The sequence below is a fragment of the Cyanistes caeruleus genome, chromosome 11, assembly GCF_971803275.1.
Source record: "Cyanistes caeruleus chromosome 11, bCyaCae1.hap1.1, whole genome shotgun sequence".
In the NCBI taxonomy this organism is placed as follows: domain Eukaryota; kingdom Metazoa; phylum Chordata; class Aves; order Passeriformes; family Paridae; genus Cyanistes; species Cyanistes caeruleus.
In genome coordinates this window covers 6409300-6430668 of record NC_141711.1, presented here as the reverse complement: position 1 = coordinate 6430668, position 21369 = coordinate 6409300, and the positions used below count along the sequence as shown (strand labels likewise).

At 43.1% G+C, this 21369-nt stretch overlaps 2 long non-coding RNA genes across 2 annotated transcripts; both read right to left on the bottom strand.

Annotated features, from left to right (window-relative positions):
• Window positions 1–1276: 1276 nt before the first annotated feature.
• On the bottom strand, window positions 1277–5730 carry LOC147650961 (uncharacterized). Its single transcript, XR_015274982.1, has 4 exons — window positions 5624–5730; window positions 4964–5065; window positions 4761–4787; window positions 1277–3404 (listed from the first exon to the last, which is right to left on the bottom strand). It is a non-coding gene; the product is annotated as an uncharacterized LOC147650961 (long non-coding RNA).
• Window positions 5731–14950: 9220 nt separating this feature from the next.
• Window positions 14951–18672, bottom strand: LOC147650960 (uncharacterized). The gene is made up of 3 exons (XR_015274983.1): window positions 18180–18672; window positions 16154–16281; window positions 14951–15636 (listed from the first exon to the last, which is right to left on the bottom strand). It is a non-coding gene; the product is annotated as an uncharacterized LOC147650960 (long non-coding RNA).
• Between the last annotated feature and the right edge of the window lie 2697 nt (window positions 18673–21369).

Sequence of the window (21369 nt, the reverse complement as noted above, 5' to 3'; positions counted from 1 at the left end):
AGAGCTGCCCTATGAAAGGTGGTGGTTAAACCCATTAGCCTTGAAAGGATTCAGCTCAAATGAGAGTTACAACATACAGTGCATTGATGAAAAAAGAGCCCTGACTGTAGAAATGTTTAGCACTGAAATCATGCTTTTTAGGGCTTTGTGAGACATCCCTCAAGTGAACTTACTCTTAGAAATCAATAGAATTGATTTTGCTTATGCTGGACATTTTTCGTGTGGCTGCATCGTGGTGGCTAATTGACAAGTCAAAGTCTGTACATGGAATTTGGTAGAGAATACCTTAAAAGTTTATATTTAGGTGACAAACTTGAGTGATTATAGATAGTCACTCTAACATTTAATACCAGTTTTTAATACTGGAGTTCACAATGAATAGCTACAGCCCAAAGAATATCTGGACCCCACTGCCATAAAGCTCTTCAAGGCTCAGTTTCCCTGCTCTGAAATGAAAAGATGAGAAAGGTCAGGGATAGCATCAATCATGTTTTTTTTTTCTTCCTCCCAGATTAGCTACGAGTTTTAAGATTTTAGGAGAACTTTGCTTTTATGCCCACTTCCCATTGAAAGAGGTGTTAGTAAGTCTTTGTTCAAAGTGGGGACTAAATCCAAATGTTTATATTTGCCAGTAGTATCTAATCAGAGTCTACAAACAGAAACAAAAATCAGTGAGGTTTTTTGTGTCTAATAAAAAATTTGCTAGTTTCTACAAAATAGATGGGAATATTTTGTAGGTTAGAAGCCAGTTAAGATCTCATATGAGAGTTATACTATGATTTACTTTCATGCAAAAAAGGACATAAAGTTCCTGTTCATAGAGAAATAAGGAATATTATATTTGGAGGGAGTCAAGTTTGAAGTACACTTGAAATATACAAAAAATGATGTTTTGGCATCTTGTCTCCATGTAAGATATTAGTGAACTCAGATTCAGGCTTTCAAGATAGCAGGGAAGAGCTGACCCCTGACAGCCTCTGGTGATGGAGTCCTGTATGAATGATTTAACAGCACGATTAAGTGCTGTAGTGAAGTGGTTTAACTATCATGTAAGGAATATTTACTGTGATACACAGTATGCTTTGCAAATTCTTATGTGGGTAACATCAGTCTGCTCCTCATGTAAACTGCAACTGCTGTCCTGCCCTACTGACCTAGAGCAAAAACCCAGGGAGCTCTTAGGACAAGAAAACTGTGGTTTTACCCCTGAGAGGATGAGGAAGATCCAGGAGCCAGTGCACACAAATGAAAACAAGAGACCCGCAGGGAACTCCAGTGGTTTGAGAATGAACAAACTTGATTATTAATTTATTTTGTGTTTAAGAGACTCTACTTGATTCTTCAAACCAACACATCAGGCTTTGTGGTAAAGAAATGTTACAAACAGTGCAAAATAAAAGGTGTAATGCTGCAGGAGGAGTCAACCATGGTAGTGATCATTAGCACATTCCTATGGTGCTGCATGGATAAATCAGACTTTTATCAAGTCAGAATTCTTCTGTAGCCCTTCTTACACCCCCAGGCCAGCACTCAGAGGGGTGAAGCATGACTACAAAACAACTTGGGATATACATTAAATGGCATGCACTGAGGTCTGGCAGGTCCTCCAGTGCTCCTTTTGAAGGGCTCTTGGAGGGACTCCTCCAGGAGAGATCTTGGGGCTGCAGAGCTTGGATGGGGAGAAAAGCTTGGCACACAGACTCGCATATTTATGTGTATAAATAGCCACTGCCTAAGCTTCTTTTGGGCTCTGCTATCTCATATGAATTTTTATGAAGCGATTCCCAAGCTGGGAAGATATGAAAGGTGAGGAGGAAGGGAGGACATTTCCTGCTAGAAGCACAGTCAAGGGTGTGCCTGAAGAAAGGCAGGAGGTGACCAGTGTAGTGCCAGGGTTGGAAACATCTGGTCAAGAAGAGGAGCAAGGATGGGACAGGCTGAGCAGAAACCATGGCTCCTGGAACTTCTCAGCCCTGCTGCCTGCTGCTCAGGACCCCGCAGAGAGGCTTGTCCTCTCTGTCCTCTCTTACTGCTTTCTTTCTACACCACATCCTCTTGTTACACCACTCTTCCTTTCTGGCACTTTGCCTAGTCCCCAGGGACTCCTCCAGGCGACGTGGGCATCCCAGGAACATCCCACTGAGATAACAGAGCAGGCACACACGTGTGGAGGGAGGGAAGCTCAAAGCAAAGATCTCACAAGGTGCATTAACATGAGGCCCAGGGCCTTCAAAGCAGGGATTGCTGCAGTGAGACACAGCGCCCAAAGCAGCCAGGGTGGCACTGAACAAACTTGGGACACTGTGTGGGGACAGGTTCTCACAAACATTTCATTATGAACCATGAGTTATTTGGGGTTCTTATGCTTTTCAGTTCAGGTGATCACAAGAAAAACACTTAATTTAAGAAAAAAAAAGAATTCTTGCTTCTTAGGGTGTCGGAAGGAGCTTTAAGTTCAGACCTAGGAGTCCAGAATCTTTATAAAATGCATTCAAAAGAAAACCAAAGCTATATGAATTTTATCTCATGAAGTCTCAGCCTTTCATGATTTCCTGCCATTGTGTCATCATTTTTGTAACTGAGGACTAGAGGTTTATTTTCTCTCATTTTCTAGCCTCAGGGAATTGCTTAAGGAAACTCTGTGATAGCATTTCTATAACAGGGAACAATCTGGAGCTGGTCAGGCTAAGCAGCTGTGCCTCCCTGGTTCCCTGTTATCTGAGTAATTACCATCCTGCATTGCCTCTCGCTCAAAGGATGACGTTATTCCCTCACTGGATAACAAGGTAAAATCAACTTTCCTCACAAATCCCATTATCTTCTGGAAGATCCTCTCAGAACGCAAATCAACAAGTTCAGCACTGACAGGAGCCCAACAGCAGCCCACAGCTCAATTCAAATTACCTCCACGCTGCAGGATGAGACAATCTGGATTACTGAGAGTTACCTGGGCAGAGCAGTGACTCTGCATTTTATGAGCTCTTGTTCCTCAGATCAAAGAGGTTTGATGGGCATTTAATTAAAAGATAAAATAGCCAGCCATAAACTAGCAGACTAACCTTTTGAGAATAGAGCTCGAATTACAATTAAGGAATGACTATAATTGTCAGACTTCTGGCCTTCACCAACAATACCCTCCATCAGTAAGGGAGAAACTGACTGCTGGGAGCAGTTCCCACCTTGCTTTTTAGTGCTGTCATAGAGCAAGCTGGTTCAGGTGGTACGAGCTCACATGCAGCACTGGGTGCCTCTTTTTCACCCAGATCCAGGGAGATTCAAAGGCAAAATTATAGCTGCTCTTCTGTTCCAGAGCTGCAGCAGAAGTGTGCTGGTCCCAGAAGAAGCCATCCTCACTCTTGCCATATGGATAATTTCTCAAAAGGGTGTTACACTCCTCCTGTGCCCTGGGGAGAAGCAGCCAAGGAGCAAAGCCCCTTTAGAAGGTGAATGTATGAACCCTGGGGAGAGTGTGCTGTGAAATATATCTGTAATATCTGCACTGGGTTTTCTCCCTTCTGGCACAGTGATGTAACTATTCCCTCACTGCCTGAGACAAAGTGTTAGTAGTTTTTAAAGACAGTGAGCATGATCAGTCTCTATGTCACCTCTATCACACACATGGACTGCTGATATTCACTGGTTTATCTCATGGGAAAGCTGCATTGCCTTGTCACAGCTACACAACAGGACAGTAAACTCTTGCAAATTAACACCCAACAGAAACATGCTTTTTTAAAAAAAAGAGATATAAATTGCACAGGGAGAGGAAGCACCCCCTTCCAGAAGAGCTGAACCAGAAGGAAAATGCAGATTGACTCTCAGGTACAGAAATCCCTGAGATCTGCCTCAGCAATGAGATCTTATCTCAATCTCAAGAGCACACTTTGAGAAGTGTTTCAACCCAACAAAGAAGACAGTGCCAGACATGTCCCAGATATGCACACCCACCACCTTGAACTCCAAGAATCTCAGGCACCAAACTTGTCACAAAGCTGAAAAATTCCTTAGGCAGTGCCAGAGGACACCAGTGGTCCCTGTGTCCTTACTCCAGCATTTTGCTTATTACCTCAAGTACATTTCCACATATTTGGTGTTTAATTGTATTTTTCTCCAATGCATCCATCCTCTTACGTCATTCCTGTGTATATTTAGAGTCTGTTCTGAGCTTGACTTACATTTAGACCCCAGCATTAACACAGTGAAACCTTTTGCATTGAAAAGTCCAGAGATATAAAGCATAGCAACAACTTTTTCTTAAACCTCTGGCTTACTTCAAGGTGCAGAAGAGGCTATTTTTTCACTTTGCTTCTGGATCTCATTTTTTCTCCTTTTGTCTGGCTGAGTAGCATTGTAATCTTAGAGGAATTAGTTTTTATCCAGCCTTGACAAGAAGGGCAGAACTTCTCCCTGAGCTTGTAGAATTGAAGTCCTGTTTGATAGAGGAGTTGTGATACTCTTCACACATTTGTTTCACTAATGAAACGTTTCAAAAATATTAAAGGATCTAAAGATGTTTAAATGTCTGGATGCTGGCCAGTTCTTTGATAATTTAATTTTACATTCAAAACCAATAAAACATTGGTCAAAGTGACAGGGTTTGGCTTTATCCTGGATAATTCCTTTGCTTTAAGACATTTCAATTGAATCAGTTAAACTCTGACTGTGCTTAGTCATTGAGATGTCAGTGCTAACACACCTGGTAATGGAAGCAACACTGAGGAGTATTTTGATTTAATTTAGCAAAAGATACATCAGCTTACCTGTAACCATCAGGCAACGCATTCACACTGCAAAAGTGAATTTAAGGGCCATTCTGAAAAATGATGCTAGGTACCAAGAGGCCACAAGTCAGAACAGCCATGGGGTGTTTTGGAAAGGAAACCAGGAATTTGTAGTGGGGGAGAGAAAGGGTGTTAGGGAGAGGGTGTCTTTAGGGCTCTGGTAAAGCACAGAGATATCTTACTGGTCTCAAAGCTGAAGTGCTCCAGCCCCACTGGGGTTTTCCAGTATGAGCCCTCTGGAGATGGGATTTCCCAGGGTGAGTAATCATCCTGCAGGACAGTACCTGAGTTACAGAGCAGAATATTTTACATTTAGAGGAGGAAGATATTAGATACACTTTCCAGACTATTGTGCAGTGAAGATATATCTGCCTTGAGCAGCCACTTGATTGAGAATGAAACTTAATAGAAGTGGAGAGATCTACTTCATGTTTATCTCCAACCCAGCTGTGTCATTTCATGTACTGGAACCTATTTAAAAAGCAAGTAATCTTATTGTTCAGGAAGGTACATGACACCCTATAAAGCTACTTTATCTCCATATTGCTCTTGCCACACAGAGCAGGCACAGCTACATTAGAACTGTTTGAAAAACTGCCAACAAATTGACAAATAGAACAAAATTAATGTTTTGGGGTTTTTTTTTGCCTTTATTCTTCTCACTGAGAGGAATTGAGCATATTCCCTTCTCTTGCAGCTCAGTATGTCACCATTCCACAGGATGGCTGTGCAAGGAGGGAGCTGGGGAGACCTTCAACAAAATCTTCCTGAGGTGTTCTTTCCCCCTGATCTTTTCTTTTTTGGGAAGTTCTTTTCCCTTGAACTTCCCAAAGTGCTCCCACCTTTACCATGCCATAAATCTGGCACAAGCTACCCAAGAGCACAGGCTGTGGTTTCCTCCTGTCATTTGCCTCTCCTTCCCCAGTCAAACCTGACACCAATTACACAGGAATAAATCTGCTCTCTGCCCTCTTTGTAGCACTTACTCCTGATTTGGCTCAGATGCAGAAGGCAGCAGCAGAGCACCTGCAGAGGAACATGAAAACAGCATCAGAAGCTCTCCTTCCCACTCAGCAAGTTATTCACCAGAGAGAGCTTATGGATTTCACTAAAGCAGGTTGATTTTGTAAGCATCCTTAAGTACCAAAAAAACCTAATTTACTCTTAACTTTCCGAGTTGGATGAAAGGTGACCGGATCCAAACAGCAAGTATGAATTTTTAGTCCATTGAAAGCCCTGGGGCCCGTTGGTTCAGCAATCGTTTGCAGAGCTGCAAGCAATCAATGCTGGCTCCGTGTTTACACGAGGGAGCTGATTGATTACTGACTGCCAACATGATTGCCCATGCTACAAACATTTTTCTCTGGACAGCTCTCCAAGGCAGCTGGGTTGTGAGGCTAACAAGCACCAAGAGAAGGTAATAGCAGCAGATCAGCTGTTTTTAGGATGCTCAGGTTAACATCCTAACTGCAATGTTCAAGTGGCCTGAGGCTCTGGAAGCCCCCAAAGCTTTTGTGTGCTGTAAGGTTCAACCAAGGTCTCAGGGCCAAGGCACCACTCTCTTCAGTGGAGAAAAACAAACCATCCCTTCCTTCCACATGACATTTCCAGGGACATCCTGCCCATATGTTTTGTGAGGAGGGAGAGAGTTTTCTCACCCTAGCTGAGGGCACAGGAGGCAATTTCCCCTTCTTTCTTGGTTTAAACCTTCCCACCAAAGGCACTCCACAGAACCTTGCTTATAGTGCAAATTTTGCTGGTTCTACAGAAACCCAGGACCTCTGTATTCTTCATCATCTGCGAAATAGAATGGTTTGTGTTGGAAGAGACCTCAAAGATCATCTGATTTCACACCCCTGCTCTGGCCACTAGACCACATTGCCCAGGGGCCTGTCCAGCCTGTCCTTGAACACTTCCAGGGATGGGGCAGCCACAGCTTCTCTGTTCCAGTGCCTCACCACACTCACAGAAAAGAACTTCTTCCTAATTTATTTTTATTATTTTATTTGCAAATAGAAGAAAACACCTCTCTCCTTAATCTCTCTTGTAAAATCTGCACTTATTTACAAACATTGACAAGTTCCCCTACAGGAGCTATGATGGTTGGTATGAACTGACATCCTTCATGACTATTTCAAACCTTAAACTGAATGATGCAGAGGGATAGGCCACAATTCCCTCCCCAGTCAGAGCTGCTTTCAGGCAGAGGTGAAGCCAGGGGCTAGAGCATGCTTGGTATTAAATCAATAAACTGAGTCTTTTGTACCAAAATGCTGCTTTTGGGAACAAAAGGATCATTTTTCTCTAATCAAAGACACCATATAAATAAATAAATAAGAAAACTTTTATGCCATTTTTGTGTTTCACGCCTGCTGTTCAAAACCCTGGCAAATAAATGAAAGAACCCAGTGAGTTTCTGGCAAGTGGCATAGACAAGACAGTCAAAGCACTCTCTGGTGCCCCAGGCTTTCCACAAGGGCCTTTTACAGGACACTATTAATTAAGAATGCAGAAAAAAGTGTTGGCAGCTACTGGTGATCAGAAAACACAACCAGCTTGATTTATTTGGATTCTACAACTTCAAGACAGAGTCCAGTTTTAAAATTAAATCTCTATTTGCCCCTGCTGCCCTTTCCAGCACCTGACACAGCAACAACAATGCCAAGAACCAAAGCAGCAAAGTACTGAACAAGGGTGTTGATTAAATGTGCAGGAACAGACAGTGCCCAAGTAACAACACCAACTTTTACTCCAGGCACTTTGTTGTGTCTGCTACAGGCACAGCAGCTTTAGTAGCTGTTGCCCAAATATATTCGAAAAGGAAACTGTTATTGCAATCAAACTTATTTTTCAAGGAATGAACCCAAACACCTTGCAAGAGCCAAATGGATCCAGAAGGCTGTGGATGAGCTCCCACCACTTCCACTGGCTTTCCTTCACAGCTGGGAGGTGTGTTGTTATGCCCACTCTCTCTAACAGTGGAAAAGATAAGCCCTTTTTGCTGCCTTTTGACATTTTCCCTTTTATACTGAGAAAGTTTAGCAAACAATAGCCATGTCTTATTTTAAGCATGCAAAAAGAATAATTGTACCCTCTATACATCACAATGTTTGCAACAGTAAAACTACTGGATTTGAGCTGTGGCAGATGGCAACGCATTAGGAAAGGAGATGGAAGGGTGTGGATGTTCCCAACAACTACTCATAGACACTTCCAGCTTTTCCCAAGCAGTTGGTCATCACCAGCTTTTTGTTTCTTTCCATCTTTCTTTTTTTTCAAGTTTGACCTTTCTTGTTACAGCTCTCCCAAGGAGAGGCCACATTGACTCCAAGTGACATTTCAATCACAGAGATAGATCTCAAGCACAATATATTATTAAAAACCCCACTAAATCAGAGAATGCCATAAAACTTCAAATGCTGAAGTTCTGATGCCATTGATCAGTAAAACAAAGTCCCTGCTACAGACAGATGCATTGGCTGGGGATATTTTGTTGAAGAATTCACAGGGAAGAGGGAAAGGGTTTTTCAAAGTTGAAAAGAATAAAATAGAAAATTCAGCAAGTTGAGGGTTCAGCTGAAATACATTTCATTCCATCAAAAAGAAAAAAAAAGTTTTCTTTCTGAACTGACACCTTCATGAGCCATTTCAAACCCTCCTATTTTCACACATAATTCCACAGTCAATGGAAAGGTGTGTGTCACACCAAGGCACCACAAGTGTGGCCTTGTCCACCCCTTGATGGGTAAACTGATGGGGGAGATCTCTTGCAGCTCTTCCTTTTCTGCTGATACACCTGAAATCTCCCATGTGAGTGGGAATGCACTGCACTTCAATAGCAAGGACATGACAATTTCCACCATTGCTTTTGCTCTTCTGGATATTCATCCAACAGCTTGGCTGTTTAGCAACAACATTCTCAATAACAATTTGAGTTAATGATCAAAAAAAATTTTAATGAATACTTTCATTACACTTAGTTGCTGGAGGCCCTGCCAACATTCTGTTGGTCTGAGTTTTAAGAAAGCACATGAAGGAATAGTGGATACAAGAGGAGCCTTAGAAACTGAGTGGAATTACTAAAATCACTGATATGGGGTAGTCAGAGTCCCTCCATGAGACTGCAGCTAAGCAGAGAAAGGCTCTGCTCTGCAAACTTTGACATCAAGATGTAAACCTCTGAAAGAAAATGGTGCCCTTCTTTATCTGTATGACCTCAACTGCTCAAATAGAGCCTGTGTCACCTCACAAATATGCTGAACTCCATATCTGCCCTCCTTACACTGGAGCAGGGTGGCCATGGGCTTTCCCAGCCAGGGGGGATCCTGGCACATGGGATAGAAGGTGGATTAGCCCCAGAGCATCTCCTTGGCAGGTGAGGGGAAAACAGTGCTCTCCTGCACCCTGGCCAGCTCTCGTGGGGCTGAGGCAGAAGTGGGCTCATGCCAAACATGCAGCTGTGACAGAACTACCCCAGGAAAGCAACAACATCTCTTGTGTTAACTGAAGGCAGCTGTGCAGCCAAAGCCCTCCCATCAGCAGCAGTGCCCAGCCCTCACCTCCATCCTGCAGCCTGGCATCACCGAGATGGGCCAGGCACAAATTCAAACCCCCACAAATCCAGGGGCACCAGTCCTAGTGCCCTCCAAAGGACTGGCTTCCATCCTCAGGAGGGATTCCAGTTCCATCTACATTTCAGTAAAATACTGCTGATTTCAACAGAGACCATCCCGATAAATGCCAGCTCGTACAGGCACAGGAGAAAATCTTTCCTGCAATCACCCAGGGCATCTGCAAGCAAGAGGCATCTTGGCAGGATGCATGAATGGCCTGATTGTGTCCATTTTCAAGAGGGAATACATATGTATAGCTCTGCATCCAGCTCAGCCTGTGCGAGGCTCTGCTCCCTTGATGAGCAATCAGTCTGCTGCAGGAACAAACCAGTAATGACTGCTTTCAGCTGCTAATGCCACTGCTTTTTCTGGGACAATATCGAGGCCTGAACTGCAAATTCACATCTGGCTTTGTTGGAAATTAACTGTGAATCAAAAAGGGTTAGCAATTAGCCTTTGGAAAAATCTCCACTAATTCACAAGCAGGGAACAGGACACCAGAGCCCTCAGTGACATTTCAGAAGGATTTGGTGGTGTCTGTGTGATTCGGGGGGGTTTGGGTTTATTTTAGGGAAAGGCCCTCCCTGTTTTTAGCTTTGGTCTGTGAAAGAATTCAGGAACAGTGATTTTCCAAATGCATGTTGATATTCATTTCCACAGCAAAATGCAATTTGACTACAGTTTCCCACTGTGCATTCAATTTCCATGAATGTTACTGGGATTAAGATTTTTCATGGCTGTTTTATTTTGCCATCTTCAATTGAAACTGGCATTGGTATTTGTACACTTGCTGTTTTCTTCAAGTCTGACAATATTATATTCTGCTAAAATCCCTAAACCTCCTTAAGGTTTACAAAATTCCTGCCAAAAGATTGGTTTCCAACATTTAACTTGCTTAAAGGCTGTCTCTATTTTTAGCTGTTAAAATCACCAGTGAAATTAATTAATTTTCACCCAGTTTAACTACACTTTACTCCAGCCCTCACACACCTAAGAGGAATAGCCAAATCAGCTCTGGTCAAGCAATAATAAAATATGGCATCTCCCAATTTTTCCATCAAGCAAGTAAGTCAACTGGAGGAAAGGAAGAAAATAGCCAAAGTTTCTAGTATTCATGGGGATAGTACTATAACTTGTTGTTTGTAAATATAAGCTGAAAAATCACTATTTTTTGATGAAAAAAATAAAATTATGTTTCCTGCTCTTGCAGGGGGTCAGCATGCACCATCCACTGCTCCTGCACTGTGTCACAGCACAGCTCCTAAGAGAATTCTCTCCCTGGTTCACCTCTAAAACCTCCCTGGCTGCTCCTGACTTTGTCACTCGAGGGGCTCAGGGGAAGAGGCGTGCAAAGAAAACCCCTCTCATTCATATTTCTCCTGAGTATTTAGGGTGGTTTGCTGATTCACTTCGCAGTTTAGCTTGCAGCTAACTCAAAATTAAGTTACTAGAGAATAATGACCATTAAGTGACTGAGATTGCTTTATTTCTCTGAGCCTTAGCAACAGTCATTTCACTTGCCTGTTGCCATAACAACTCCAGCGTGCACATCAAGGTCACTAAGCCCACTTTGCTTCTTGCCTGTAGCTATGTCTCTGATGGCTTAGACGCCTCATTTTTATTGTAGGTTCGTACACGGTGACTAGGAAGAAAAGGTACTTTTTCATCTTAGGAGTAAACAAGCACACAAAGAAGAGCATTTCTCAAGGTAAGAGGAAATGGACAAAAGACAAAGCATTTGTGGGAAAGGTTCATTCTTAATGGGAAAACAATTTGTAGAGAAAAAAAAAGTGTAGAAATAAATATATATATATATATATGAGGTACAAAATACCCAACATGCAAGGAATCAAATCTGCAGTAAATTCTAGCCTAGAAAGATTAAGAAAAACTTCCTGAAGAGTGGATATGAGTTCCATGATTTCCAAGAGGACCTTCCAGCCTGCCTGAGGATGTGAGCACGGGCACATCGAAGTCCCTCAGGTGGCTTCTCAGATATTGAAGAATTCTGACCTTGGCTCTGAAATAAGTTTAGCTCCAATGGAAACTCTGCATTTAGTGTTAGTCTAAGAATCCACAGTGCACAGCTGGGCACTGAGGCATGCTGGCCTGAAATAAGCTGGAGCTGGAAAGCAGGAGAGGACCACACTAAGCTGATGAACTGCAAAGCCCCAGGTCAGGCGAGAAATTGCTCGCAGCATCGTTTTCCTTTGTTATTCCTTCCACAAATGTTAATGGATGCAAGTTTTACTCTGTGTTATTTACATGTCACACATCATCTTCATTGTATGGAAAGGTTATAAAACATTTTTTTAATGTGAGTGAACCACATTCATTTGTCTTGTAAGCCAACTAGAGGGACTTTCAAAGGAAAATCTGAACTTCTACATACCAAAGCATTTTTTTCTGCCTTGTGGAAGGAGAGAAAAGAATTACTCTCTCTGAACAAAATATAAATAACTTTGCTACCTCGTCTTACAGCTGGTTGATTACAGCAGCCAGTAAATGAAAGACTTTTCTGTTTATTCGTCAGATTTATGCCAAAAATATCAGGGAAAAAGATTAAATGTCCAGAATTGCAGAGGGATTTTTGAGGCACTAAATAGTTCTGTGAATCAGGATAGAAATATAATTTTATATATGTGTGTAGTAGTTTGCTACAGGACAAGATAGAAAGACAGGCAAATACATACGTGCACATCAATGGATAGACAGGCAGCCATCCATTCTGGAGCTGGACCACAAAATGACAAATTTCAGTTCTTCTTGATCATTTCTAGCATGTATTTCTAGGCCCAGTTGGTTCTAGCAGAGATTCTGTGCCCAGCTCACCCTGAATCTTTCTAGAAAAGGCAGAGCAGTAATTAAATTTTCCAGACAGGACACAGAAGAAAAGGAATAGCTGCAGACCTTACAAACCCTCTGGGCCCAGATAAAGAACTTTCTGTGATTGGGGACTCCCAAATCAAAGCCATGACACAGGACCTCCCCTGTGCTTCTGAGCTCCTGGATAAACAGCAGGGGGTTGTTTTGGAGCCGATACCAAATGGCTGAAAAAGAACTGGTTGGCTTTTTGGCTGCTATTGTGCCCTGGTGATACATACAGAGAACAGAGGCAGAAGGCAGAGGTGTTCTTGGCAATGACTACAGCCATGAGAAAGTTCAACATGCACAGGGAAATACAGATTGCTGATGAGTTGAAGAGGAATTGCCAAATTTTGGACATTCAGGAGTAATCCCAGTACTTATGATGGGATCCACACCCTCTTAAAAAGACCTGTGACAGATGATGGGTGGGGAGAAAGCGTGTGGGGCCTGCCAGGCAGCAGCACAAACACAGCCTGGGTGGAGGGGTGGATGTGGCAGGGAGGATTGGGGCAGCTCTGGAAGCAGTGGGGAGCTGATGCCAGCCCCTTACATGGGTGATGGGAAGGATGGTGCATCAAAGACCCAAAAGAATCATCCTGGACTCCACAGGAGAGTGGTAGTTAAAGTCTAACATGAGGGCACAGTCTGTCCTGCTGAGGGTATAGAAGGTTGAGGAGAAATTTGTTCCTGAACCCCTTTATTTATTCATCAGATCTAAATTTCTTCAATCTAAATAATCTTTTCAAAAGTTGTCTTATTTAGTGCATGTTCTAGGCACCCAATGTTAGGCCACTTTAATAATTCAAAGTCCCTTTGATGTCCTTATTGCAGTCAGCTTACAGGAAAGTCCCAGCACGTCCACCCCAGACCTCTGGCTGTCTCTAGGTCCCAGCAGGGACAAAACACTAAACAGCTAAAACAGATCCAAAGCTTCAGTATTGATCTGCCTCGAGATCGAGGGAGCTCATCCTGATCACCTTTGGTGAGCTGCAGCCCATAAAGCTCTGCCTGCCCACAGCTATTAAAAGTGTGGTGCTTAATGCCTTTTGCATTAATAAGGGGAGATGGATCTCAGGGAAACAGCACATTCAACTGCCACAGATTCTGCTGCTTCCCACAGAGCATCTCTTGTTATTACTTTAATAACCAAAGAGGAAATCCTGTTAATCATAAGTCTCAAGGTTGTAGGAGCTGTCAGCTGTGATCTCACAGCTGTTGATAGCTCAGCACAGGCACGATGAGATGGCAGATAAGGCACGTCGTGACTGTCAATAGGGAATTGAAGTTGTTGCCTAATTTTTTGCCATGCACGCACCTTCCCTCCCAAAAACGTCACACATCTTTCTTCTCCTGGTTATTACAATGAATGCACTGCTCCTACAATCAGATGCCAGCCTACAATTAAAGACAAGCAGGTGTCAAACATTGATTACCACATTTGAGTCAGCAAAAGGTTAAACAGGGAGGAGATGAAGTCAGCCCAGAAAGAAAGTAAAACAAATAACTGAATTAAATCTATCTCTGCTGGTGTAGTCTGAGTTTTGCCATTAAAAAAAACAACCCAAAACATCCAGCAGCCTGAGGTTGCTTGAAACATCAAACTTTTCTTTAAATCATTGTTCAAAGCTCACGGTTCACGTGCCAGTAAAAGTGCCAGTGTGGCAAAATGAGTCTGCTTTTGAGACTCCTTTGTGGAATGAGCTCCCTAAAATGGTGGCTATCAGGAAGCTTTTACATCCAAGCACATGCCCATTACCACACATAAAAGTAAAAAGCCATCCTGTGCAAAATGACTGAAGCCTGGGAAATATTTTAAACCTTTTGTGATTTTAAATGACACACAGTGATCTTCTGTTTTCACATCACTTACTGCCTCTGACACACAATTTGTTGGCATGCCTGGGGTCACAAGCCAGCAGAGCAATGCTGAATTACAGCAGCTGGGAGGGTTTTCCTCCTCCTTGCTACACATCCTTTACACAGCACATGGTCTGTAGCTCCTACAGGTGCTCCAGAAATAGAGGTGACACAGGAGGATGCTGGATAATGCACATGGATGTGGCCTCATCTTCCTTTCTCTAGGCCCTGAAGGAGGCTGACAAAGGCTCCCACAGAGAATTCAAGGTCTTTGTGCAGCAAAAGGAAATTCCCATGAGAAAACAGAAAACAAAAATATTAGTGAGAAACCCAGTCTTGACCAATGTGACCAACACTGGAACTTTCTTGGGAAGAAAGGGGTAAAAGAACCCCCAAAAATATGTCCCAAAAAGGCAATGAAATGTCTGCCTCTGGGCGAGACTGTGGGGTCCAGGCCAGGACATGGTGGACACAAAAAAAGCTTCCATTGCTGCAAATCCAAACATTCAGCAAAAAATGTGTCCACTCCTGCAGCTGCTGGACAATTCAACCTTGATTCTCTGGGCACCCTGGGCACTCACCTTGAGCATCAACTTTAAATTTCTTTGTAGAGGCCTGATGTCAGTACAAAATCATGTGATTTGTTTAAAGATTCTTACCTTCTGTTTCAGCAGAGCCTGCTGGGGTTTTGTGGACATTTCAGAGGGAGGTCATTTCATCCTCCCCCAAAGAGAGACCCAAAGCCCTGCACACACAGCAGCAGGTGTGGGAGATGCCTCCTTGGGAAGATCCCATGGGATGGCCCTGTGCTTTCCAGATCGACACAAAACCTCCAGAGAGAAAATGTTTCCTTTTAATTAACTCAGATCTGACTTTACAGGAGTTTTTCACAGCCCCAAACTTTATGTAATACTTCAAGATTAACAGTTAAATAAGAAGAGACTTGACCTGGAAAAAGTTCCAGCTTAGGCAAAATTTATCTTTTTCTTCCTCCTCATTTTTAGCAAATATGAAGATGTTTGGCTATTGTAGGTACAGCTGTGCCCAGAAGCATTAGCTATTAGTCAGCTCACAATAATTAGTCATCTAAGATACCATTTCTTAAAGACCTCAAATAGCTCCATCTGCATGTTACACTGAGGTTTTGAAGCTCAGTGTGAAAGAGCAGGATCCCAGGCTGGGAACCCAGGAGGAAGGACCAGGACAGAGCTGGAAGCTGTGTGGCTGTTTTGCCTACCCACCTCAGTCCCCCTGTAAGGAGGGAGAAAGGACACTGATGCTGCTGCAGGTGCTCTGGAATATTGATTTCATCACTCCTGATGTGCTGCTGCAGACTCACTCCCCTGTGCCAGGTGGGGACCACGGCAGCATCACCACAGGCTGTGGTGGCCCCTCAGCCCAGGTCTGCTTTAGGAGCGAGGTTTTCTGCACAGGCTGAGGAGCCCTACAGGGATGGCAGGGGCAGCATTGCTCCCCTATCCACGAGTCATGTGGATCCAGACCTTCCCTGATACACTCTACAAGGAGGAAAGAAAGAGAGCAGGGTTAGAGATTTTTGTCCTACTCCTCCTCAAATCAACCTTTTATGATTAATTCAAAGGGAAAAATTAGTATCTTGGGAAGGAAAGACATGAATCTTATCAATTATTTGAATAGGGTGGAATGCAGTGACATCAGCAGCTAATGAAGTAAATCTAAATTAAGCCACCTTTTTTTTTTTTTACAGAAGCCAGAACATCTGGTGTTTGACAGTGAGACCAATCGAGTCACCAATTAATCTCACAAAGTGGCATTGCACCTCATTTTTCTCTGTGAAACCATTCCTTCAGTCCTTACCACTGGTATAGAAAATAAAAAATAGCTTGTTGAATGAGTCACTGCAGAAATCTTCCTGTCGTGAAGAACTCATTAGGTCAGCATTGAAGTGATTTATCAGGGACTTGGACTTCAGATCAGCTTTGCTTGTACAACTGACTTGGTGGCAGTGCTTCAAGCAAAGGCTCACAAATTACCATCAAAGCAATCATGGCTCACCTACAGCATCCAGCTCCTGACCAGTGGAGTGGAGACAGAAATGCAATCCTTCCTGTCCTTTGTTATGTCCTGTCAGCCATCCAGATGTGATGCAAGGAGTGGAGCAGGTATTAATGTTACTGAATATACTGGAAGAGATGCCAAAAGCAATATGAGATTAATTTATGTCGTTTTAGCATCTCCTAAGCCCCCTCTGCTGATCTCCCCAGCCCTCTGTGGGAGTGGATGGTCCCTCAGCACGTGGCAGTGATCAGCGTGCTCTTACACAGCACCTGACCTTATATAATCCAATGTGTGTCTGATGATATTTTTCAGTTCCCTTGAGGTGAAAACTGCCTTTTCCACGTTGGTCAGAATTGTGTGTCTTTGCTAATCCTGTTCTTCCATCTGCCTGAGCTGAGAGAGCAAAGTGGAAAAGGTGGGGAGGGAGGACATGACTTCTTTAATAACCCCTGAAGTTTTCGTGGTCTGAAACATAGGATCAAGTTCATCATCATTCTTTTCAGACCATCACATGTGCAACAGACGTTTTTCCTTGCAAGACAGATTTCACTTTCTTAACCAAGTTATTTTTCAGACAAGAAGAAAATCCACTAAGTACAGCTTCAGGAATAAGCCAAATATGTTCCTGCCTCCCATCCCCATCTGTACTACATTTTCCATTCTCAGCTCTGCCTCTGATTCTTTCCCACCAGCTGGGTCTTGATGTCCTCACCACCTTTCTCTCCCTTCCAACTGTTTTTCCCATTGGAATTCCTTCCCCTTCTGCCAGCATCCTCCACTCCCTCAGCACGTGAGCTCAGTCACATCAGCACTGAACTCTCCAACACGTAATGTTCAAGTGGATTCAAGACCAGTCAAAACAAGCTCATCCATCAATAGCTTTTAATGTCAAGAGCTCTGAGGGCAGGGGTGGGTGGGGAAGGCAGGGCCACAGTGCACATCCAGGCAACAATGAAACTGCTGTTAAGGAAAAATTAAGTGTGCTCCTGTAAAAAGGTTGGCACTGCACATTTGCTAAGGTGAGAGAAGTCACAAAACATTCACAGTTTACCCAGAACAAGCAGCATCAAGTGCCTTTTATGTCCAGCCTGCATCTCCTCAGCAGTCATAGGAGATCCAAACCTGCCTTGGGCCAAATAATAATTGCATTTTTAAATAACATTAATCACTTTTTACCATGACTTTTCGGTTTGCTGAGTCAAATGTCATATTCCTTATTGCTGGGCAGCCCTACGTGCTGCTCTGTGAACATTAATTAAATGGATAGATGGAATTGGTTATCCTATACTTGAGCCACAAAGCATAAACATAAATAAAGGAACTTCTTCCTTTACAAATATTAGTCTAAAATAATTTGTTTATCCAAAAATTCATTACCAAAGTATAGTAACACTACCTTTAGGAGCTTAATCAGAGTCAAAACTTCATCCCATGCAGAAGAATGTGTACTTCCTTCACATTCAGAGCTATTAAATTATTTCCATGTACATGGGATACAGAATTTTAACATATGAATCTGGCAGGATTTGGCTGCTGCAATCCTACCTGGTCTGAAAGCCAGGGGCTGAATTCTAAGAAGAGATGAATTGAAAGAAAGCACCTGGAGAGGATGCTTGACAAACAATATATATCTCCACTGGGTAGGATTTCCATAAGGTGAAAAATATGGCTGTAAGCCAGATATAAAAATGGAAAGCAAAAGCAGCGTAATGAACTGAGTACCTGAAGAGTAACAAGAGAGCTGATGCTCCCTGCATGGCTGAAGGGCTGAGTATGCTATTGACTGAGATGACAGAGTTTTTGGACAATATGGGAAATCAAAGAATGCCAGAGAGCTGGAGGTCCAGCATTGTTCTGCATCCCCTCCTTTCCAAACTAGGGGAGTGAAGCAGAAATTGAATAATAGGAAAAAAACCCTTGTGCCTTCAGTGCTGGGAAAAAGTTCCTGTGGAGAAAGAAAGGGCCATGGACAAAACACACCCAGTGAAGGACTAAGAGCCCATTTTTTATTGCAGTGCCTTACCTGCCTGGAGACAGCTCCTCTTATTGCCCTGATGACTTACCCCAGAGAGGAGGGAGCAGGTTCTGCTCCTCACCAGCCTTCATGCCTGGAGGCACAGGGCAGGAACAGAGCAGCTCAGCTTTTATGTCAAACGATGCAAGGCAGAGCAGGCAATAGGTATTTTTCCCCATTAGTTGAAGAGGATAACAAAGCCCAAGCTTGCTAAGCACTTGATTTGGTCCTTAGTCAGCCCTGGAGATATCAACAGGGAGTTTGGCAGCACCCAACACTCCCAGGTGCACAAAGAACATTTCTTATCAGTGCCTTTCCAGAGCAGGAGGGAAGAGAATAACTTTGGCCTCCCTTGTGGTGACACAAGAGTTGCTTGGCTTCAGAAACAAACATCTCTGGCAGAGTGAGGGCTGGAAGCCACAATTCCTGGGTCTTGTATCAGCAGCATAACAGAAGTGCTGGCCTCAGGCTGAGCCCAAGCCCTGAGCTTTTGTCAAAGCACCAAAGTGAGGGACAGGCCACCCCATTTTAGCTTCCCTCTTCATCTCCTCTCTAGCAATTCTGCAAATATTGATTGAGACAGAGCTGTTTGCTCATATGTCCTTCCAACAGCTCACTGTGAGAGATTTCAAATTTATTAGACCATCTCCTATATATTTACCTACCAGCAACCCAATAATAGTATGAAATTAAAAACACATTACCTTTAACTGCAATTATCCCATTATAGAAGCAGGTGAGTGCTGCAGAGGCAGTCATCACATTTTTACAGCATAACTACTTTGGATAAAAGTTACAGGGAGGCAGGATTATTATCTGTGAGGATATAAAGTGGATCATTTCAGAGCCTTGGTTGGTTTGTGACAGGAGGTCAAATGAAGATATTCTAAGGTTAAAGTCAGGGTTTCCAGGTGACCTGCATTTTGCTTCCAGAAAGCCCCTCTTTTCCCTTATCTCTGCAGCCTTTCTCACCTGTAGAATATTATTCAATAGGTGCTCTGTGGTTTTGTCTCCCAGCCAAGATCCATCTTTCTCCAGAGCCAGGAGACAACCACAAAAAATGAAATGGCTCTTGCTGGTCTCACCTTTTCATGGAGGGTTTTATCCACCTTTCCTCTCCTCTCCAAATGGCAGAATTAAAATGCAGGTTTTATCCTGTAATACAGATGAGAAATGTATCCACACCACATTTCTTGTGTCAAGCTGAGAGATCAAATTGGGACTGGGGGAGAGGCATGTTTGGGATGTGGACTGAATATTAGCTGGACAGATGAGTACAGGGAGAATTCAAGTAAGAGAATTCCATTCCACTCCCAAGAGTCCTGGGCAAACATGAAACCATCCAGTCCAAAAATCACTTCTAAATATTTTTTGTGTGCCTGCTGCAAGCTGTCCATTCCTCACACAACAAAGGGTGCTTCAAGGCACAAAGCCATAGGGAAAAGAGAAATTTGCCTTTTCTGAGGACTTTGGAGATTCCTCACTGTTTTGCAGAGCTGGGAGTGCCATTTTCAAACGTGTTTTCTCCAATTTTCACTAAGGGAGACTGCATCTCAGGTCCTTTGGAGCATCCAGAGCAAGAATATTTGCTTCTTGCTTGGCATTTCTGGTTCATTTTTGTTTCAGGTATTCAGAGTATTTGTGTTGTGTGCACTGAACATCACAAAGTTATTGTCTCTTCCCACCCATAAAATCTGGAATTTTATTTTGCAAATACAGGACAAAACGTTTATTCTGACCTGTCTCAAGGAAGCAAGTCCCACTTCTGATGATCTCTCCCAGAGCCTCTATACAAAGGGAAGATGTCCTTAAATACCCTCTTTTCCTTGATGAGCACAGAGCTCTCCCCATCTGCTCTCTGAGCATAGACATGAGCCCAAGCCTTGTGTCAACATGTTCCCAGCCTCCTTTCGTAATATGGAAATGACAGCGGTTGCTGCTTGTGAAGATGAAATCAAATGAATAAATGAATGTCAGCAGACTGTGGGTAGGGGCCCAGAGGTTGCATAACAGGGGGACTACAAGTGCACAGATGCTGTGAAGCCCAACTGGGTGCTGAGTGATTGTCAGGGCTTGTTTTGGAGGGATGCACCTACTCATGTCACCAGCACAGCTGTCAGCCCATGAATTATTCCCAGTGAATTAAGAAACAAAAAATAATGCTCTCTACCCATCCAGTACTCATGCAGTCCATTTAGAAGGAATATTAGGTGACATCTCTAGGTAAATCAGATGGTGAATTATTACAGCATGGTTCTTCTTTCTTGCAGAAACAAGGTCTAGAGATATCCTACAAAATCCTTACTATGTCAATGTCAAACTCAATAATGCTCCCCCCAAAAAATTATTACCAGCTGCACATGTGGCAATAATGTCACACTAAGGGCATGGCTGCATGGATGAGGACTGACAGACTTATGCTTCATGCCCCAGCTCTGAGCTGGCCAGATGCAAAGCAATTCTACTCTAGAAGCAGAGAGCCACATTAGCAGGGTGACAGCTTATGCAAGATGAAAGGACAAAATTTTTGCCACTATGGTTTTCTGAATGCCACTGTTTGGACCTATTTGTCTCCTTTTCAGGTGCCTGTCTTGCCTGTTAATCCTTTAACCTTTAACTGGAATGCTTTCTTCTTATTCTCCTCTCTTGCAGTAGGAGAACTACACAAAACAAGGCTGATTTCACAAGCCTGGCAACAGCTTCTTATATAAACAGCACACTTTTGGGTTTCATTCCTCTCAAACAGAAATGCTGCTTCATCTTCTTTGTGCCACTTCCCCTCCGAAACTGCAGCAGCAGCAAGGCAATTAAGAGAGCATGAGGTAATATCCCATACAGAAGACCTGCTTCATTCCACACAAACACACAAATAACCTCCAGCTTGAGAAGGAGGAATGCACAAACACTTAGAAGCTAATTCCCAAACCCAGCAAGACAAAGGCAGAGTTAAAAGACTCAAAACACCTGAGAAAGCAAAACAGTCTCTTATCCCTCACTAAAGCAAACACGAAGAATAATCGCATTCACTCTTCAAGCTGGCAAGCCAGCCATAATATATTGCCTGCCACAGCAATGATCATTGTTCTTGTGCTCTCCACCCCAGCCTGATACACACTCAGCAGATTCATAACTCTTTCAAGTTCTCCAAGATAAACATGAGGGTGTTTGATAAAGAATTTCAATTATAATGTTCCTTGGA